The sequence below is a fragment of the Anticarsia gemmatalis genome, chromosome 18 (assembly GCF_050436995.1).
Source record: "Anticarsia gemmatalis isolate Benzon Research Colony breed Stoneville strain chromosome 18, ilAntGemm2 primary, whole genome shotgun sequence".
Classification (NCBI taxonomy): domain Eukaryota; kingdom Metazoa; phylum Arthropoda; class Insecta; order Lepidoptera; family Erebidae; genus Anticarsia; species Anticarsia gemmatalis.
The window spans coordinates 9,877,615-9,883,745 of record NC_134762.1 but is presented as its reverse complement, the minus strand read 5'-3'; the positions used below and the strand labels follow the sequence as shown (position 1 = coordinate 9,883,745).

Genomic DNA, 6,131 nt, shown 5'->3' with positions numbered 1-6,131 from the left:
CGGAAACGCAACTGGCTATGGGCGCCTAAAGTTATACTAAGCTAACTAGATGATCTTTAGAATGAGGAAGTGTAGGACGTTGCCAACGTTGTCATGATGGAATGAAAATCTACACCTTGTATACTGAAAGAGACAGTCACTGACCCACCGGCTATTCTTTTCCGGCTCTCAATCCAATCCGATATTCTCCTGCGACTCTATAGACGGCATGGATTGTAAATGGAAAATTGAAACAGACTTTTCATGTCAAGACTCAAGATTTAGTTATTCACACCACTAATGCGACATTTACGGATTAAATAACATAATAAATAAGAAAATAAAACCTTAGAATTTTTATACTAAAGCTTTAGTTTCAAATAATAAAATAGATAGCAAAAACTAATACATTATTTAATTTAACACCTCGCATTACGCCTTCACCTCTAATTCTGAAAAGAAAAAGTACGTATTTCGCTTGGACCATTTGCGGTGGCCATTATTTTAATCTACAAGATAAATCGTTCATTTGTTACGTGCTACCATAAATCTAGGTAACACTCAGCTAAAACCAATAAGTTGTTGTTTTAAAATTCCTCTAACAATTTGTTTTGTACTTAATAGTCTTTTGTTTTAGTTTGTACGAGCTGTTTGCAAAGTCGAAGAACTAATGGTAACTTTGACAAGGTTGCAATTGATTAGACGGTGATAAAAATCTAAATGTTTCTTTTTTAATTTAACTGAAGAAATATCACCAGCAATGTGTCGTACCCAGTTGAGGTATTGATTTTTTAGAAAGAATAAATCGTGTATCTATTAACATCAAGTGTTAGCTGTGCATCTGTTCACGTCAAAATGTTGTGTCTCTTTATTTCCATGTCGAAAATCCGGTTGGTTCTTCAATTCAATCGAACATTTCTTCTTATGCCATGTTTTCCTTTACGAACTTTAAAAATCTAAAAGTAAAAAATGACTTTCGATGAGACGAATTTGGTTCCCAGCTTATAACCTGGAAATGGCGCCCATAGCCAGTTGCGCTCACCGGTCGGTAAACGATCTGTGGGTTAAGCAACCCTTGGCGCGGTCACTCTATAGATGGGTGACCGCATAGTGGTATTTGAACTGGGCGTCTCCGTGCTTCGGAGGGCACGTTAAAAGTCGGTCCCGGCTGTTGTCTACTAAGATAACAGTCGTTAAGCCATGTCAAAGGCCTTCGGGCGGCTTGAACAACTTTGACACTAGGTTGACCACTAACCATACGATAAGTAAGTAAGTAAGTACCTGGAAATACGATACATCCTGGCCCAAAAAATCTTTTAACACCGCGACAATCTCACGAGCATTGAGTGGTAAGTCAGATATGTATATAAACAAAATATTTACGTTAAAAAATAAAGAGCTAAGTACCCGATAGTGCAAAACGCGTGAAAGTAGGTTTGCATAGCTTCACTAAAGCCGACAGCTTTATCGGGTTGACCTACTCCGCGCACCTATCATTTTTGCAGCAAAATCCATTTATAAAATGAACGTACTTTGCCTTTAGTTAGTGGGAGCACTCCGCTATTTACCGGTTGATCGGCTAACTATCAGGGTATGTAACCGCTAATTGGCACTTGTCGCTTTTTTATTTTTTGTAGGTAATTTGAAGTTAATAATAAAATTTACGTAGTATTGTCACACGGTTAGCAATATCTTAACTATTGTGTTGAATACATTTAAAAAAAAATCTGACCTCTTTTTGGCGCTGGTCTTAAACTATAGAGATGAAAATTCCATCAATATCGGTTCAGCAGCTTAGCAATTCAAGTGTAATAAAGACAACTCCCGCACTAAGAATTTCTCTTATGTCGTGAGGACTTCTACAAACATACAAGGCAACGGACACAAAGTACAAACAGACCCGAAACATTTATTGTAGATTGCACAAATAATTTTTTTCCGTGTGAGAATCGAACCAACGCGTGCTCCCGACGCTATGGTAGCGGCGTGGTGACCTAGACTGCGCCACGGAAGCAAAGCAAAGATCTTTCACAGAATGAACAAACATATTGTTAAAAGTATCAAAAGGTCATGAGTTTAAAATGTTTTTAACGACGTTCAAAACTTTAACTCCACGTGGTGCAGTTTTATTTCATACTCGCATAACTTTGGCACGACAGTTTAAAAGCTCGTAGATGCATGGATGCATAGACGTCGCATATTTATGACATGGTGCGATCCAAGATTTATTTTGTTCTATGTGGTGTTCTATAAATTTTGTACTCTATGTAGGGTGAAAGTAGTTCATACGTTATATAATAATATATTATTGTACTGGCTCTGAGGCACATTGTAATGCAGACAAGAGTGGTCGCAAAGAGGTCTTGGTTTCGAATTTCTGGCCGAGCAAAATTATTATTATACAAAAATTTTGCTGTCGATGCTATAGACCTTCATGCTACTATGAGCAGATAAAGCCATCGGTCCTGCACCTGAACTTTTACCGGTCAAGTCAGTTACCATCCCATCGAGATTCAGGGTGATGGAAAATTACTCGTACCTGCGTATTGTGCACATACATTAATGTTGTAGTATCCCTCAATAAATAAATATTATTGAACAACTCACACACGGTCATTTGATTCCAAACTAAACAAAGCTTGTACTATGGTAATCAAATAACTGATTAACATACTTATATACTTATATAGATAAATTGACAACCAGACTCAGAACAAATACTCGTGCTCATCACACAAAGATTTGTCCCGGGTAGGATTCGAACCCACCACACGAGAGAATAATAATACTTGTAGTATTTGTTTAATCTGTATACCATAATGTCTCATTTAACTGAGTCTTGGCAAAGATACAATACATACTTGGCATTTGGCATAACAATACTTGGCAAACATATTATGTAGATTAGATAAATTATTATATTCCCCAAATTGACTTATTATTAAGCAAGGTTAGAATGGCATTGTATAGCTAACTGCTTAAATGTCTTGTTCTTCATCCGGCCCTGTGGCGCAATGGATAACGCGTCTGACTACGGATCAGAAGATTCCAGGTTCGAATCCTGGCAGGGTCGCTTAACTTTTTGGATAAACTTCAAATTTTTTTTTTGGTTTTTAAATAAAATACTACAGATAAATCTTGTTAAATCATACTTTCCTATAGCAACAATTTTAGTCACAATTAATATGTTAAAAAGTTTATAGTCTGTCTTAACATTAAATCTCCTACATTTCACGGTTAAATTGCAGCACCAATTTTGGTAAACTTTAGTATAGGGGTGGTTGATAGTACACTGTCAATAATAGAGTATTAACCACTCTTGTGCAAAATTTTAGTAGCTTCATGAGTTTTTTTCTTTTATGGATTACAAAATGATTTTTTTTTTAGTATCCACGCAGGCAGAACCGCAGGGGTGCTGTTATCAACAACCATCAGAGTAAAGGGACTAAACTTCGAAAGTCTCTCATACATAATATATATACATACATATGTAAATACAAACATAAACAATACCATCCACCTACTATGCAACTTCTCACAAATATCACACACATCACAAAGTCACTCACACATAATATTTCCCTCAACATTACAGTAACATCAAGGAAGGGAACTCAAGAAACTAACAACAACTGGCCTCGGCCGCAACTTGAGCGAAACGGCTGCGATATCTCCACAACTTAGCCCGATTTATGCTCTAATTACTACCAACATCCCTTTGTGACGTCACTCGAAAGCCTTCTAATAATTAGGGTTGATGTGAAGAAAGTAGTTATTAAAGAAAACTTGCGAAAGCAAAAGGTATGGAAATGTTTTGCTTTTAATTGTAACTGCATTTTTTAACCCGCTTGGACGGTGTTGTGGACCCAAGGCTTTGACCCTCACTTATTCTAAACTAGAAAGTTATCCTTACACAACTGTGGTACAGTAATAAGTATTAATTATGCGAATTTTATAGTGTTTTTAGTTTGTGTTATTGTCTTTTATTTAATGTTTTCTACGTTTATGATATTTTAATAAATTATTTATTATTTTTGGTCTACGCCTAGCTTTATTGGGACAAATAATTACAGAGTCTGAAATGACAAAACTTATAAAAAGCTCAAAATCCCTTCTCTATATTTGTACGGTCAATATTTCTATGATAAGAAGAAAATACAAAAAATCTAAGAATCGTTTATAAACTTAGCATTGCAGCTTGAATTACTTATTTATTTTTATTTTTATTTATTTATTTGAACAAACAAACATTATAATAAGTGATAATTGCTAGTAAACTCGCCAAACTTTGACGTTTGATGGCGAGAAGCGCACTTTTACAAAAATAATAACGTAACAACAAACTGTATACAGAAAACAATATCACATATCAATCAATACTATTATATTATAACTACATAGGTGCTATAACTGAAACTGTTTTTACTTATAATTTTATTAATAGGTTAGACAAGCATATATTTTTCAATTTTGTTTTTAGTGATGTTTTTTTTTTATTGTTATTTATTTTGTTTTACTTGTGCTTCATAGTGTAATTTATCTAATGATTTATCTCTCTAATAATATCCTGTCCAATAACACGACTATATAAAAATGTCATCATAATACATCATTTTATTAATCATGTGCGTCATTTACAAATGGCACGGGACATTGAGGACCGTCGTTATGACGGCGGCTATTATCGTAAATCGAAATTACCATTACATCGTGGTACAAGCTATGAAAGTCTGAAACTTGTTAATGAGAGATATTGAAAATTGATTTTATTTAAAAAAGAAATGTTGCAGGAGGAAGACTTAAAATACTATAATGAGACTGTTTGTCTATTTGACGGCCTACGTGGCGCAGTGGTTAAGTTGGTATCCACACCAGTGCGTCGGGGGGTCGTGGGTTTTATACCCACACAAAACGAATTCGGATATGCTCTTTTATCATTGTTTGTATATTTGTAAAAGTCCCCGCGACACAAGAGCAAGTTTGATATCGTATCTTCAACTATGTTCGAGCTGAGTCCAATCACAATCGTTTCAGCAGTTTAGTTATGAAAGTGTACCAAACAAACAGACAGACTTTCGCATTGATGACTGAATATGAACGAATTATCATGAAATGCGAATGTTTACTGTTTTTCTTATTACAACGGCTAAGAAGGCCATTGATATTTTCTCAATCTCTTCCGCTAATACCTTAAATCCTCACATCACAGCTATTAGGAACAGAATTATTGATAGTGTGATGTCCATAACCGTATGTGTTTGTGTTGTGTGTCCATCAACTCGTACATAAGCAGCAATGTATTGTAATGTATAGGTTAATAGAGTTCTGCAGCTGTAGATATTGGCAGGATTTCTATCGAATCTCAGTTATATTGAGATGTTAAGAAGATTTATGGTCCAAGATGGATGCTGGAATTAAACTATTGTGTGATGTTATCTAAGTTAGTGTAATGCGAAAGGTATTTTGATATTGTGGCCGTTTTAGCACTAGATTGTTTTCTTGATAAAATATTCTTATAGACAGTTAGTGTACTTGCTTGTTTGACTGATAAATCTAAAATGTGGAAAACTGGGTATCATAGTATGGGCAGCTATATGTAGTGATTTAGTTCGTTTGATAACAGTGGCTAAGCCATGTCAAAAGACTTTCGTTGACCACTAACCTTACGATAAAATAATAAGGTTATTATACTATATGTAAGATTATAAAGGTAGGTATAGTCTTCCTGACCTTTAAGTCAAAATATCTGAGATATTTAAGCAACAAAACCTTTAAATAAATCGTCTGTTTAATGCTAAACACTATTACGAGATAAAAACAAATTGAATCCACCAACAAAAAAGAAAGTGAATAACCCGATTTATTCCTATCAGCACCCCACTTAAAACCCCGTTCTCATTTATAATGTAAAAGCAAGCAAAGCCGGGAGCCCACAATAGTTTCAGTGGAACGTTAGTCACGTTCATTGTGGGAGAAAATGGGTGCTATTTTAAGAGTAATAGGGGTAAACCTCTTATTTTTTACACCCACTCACTATGGGAGCTCGGAGCATCACGTGTGGGGAAAATCTTTCAACTTATGAAGAATTAGTGGGGAATTTGCCGTGATAGCTTCCTGAAATACTAAGAAAATATATATTTTATTTTTTACCC

General features: G+C 35.1%; 1 non-coding gene across 1 annotated transcript; it reads left to right on the top strand.

Annotated features, from left to right (window-relative positions):
- The first annotated feature begins 2,979 nt into the window (after window positions 1–2,979).
- On the top strand, window positions 2,980–3,052 carry TRNAR-ACG (transfer RNA arginine (anticodon ACG)). Its single transcript has one exon. It is a non-coding gene; the product is annotated as a tRNA-Arg (tRNA).
- The last annotated feature ends 3,079 nt before the right edge of the window (window positions 3,053–6,131 follow it).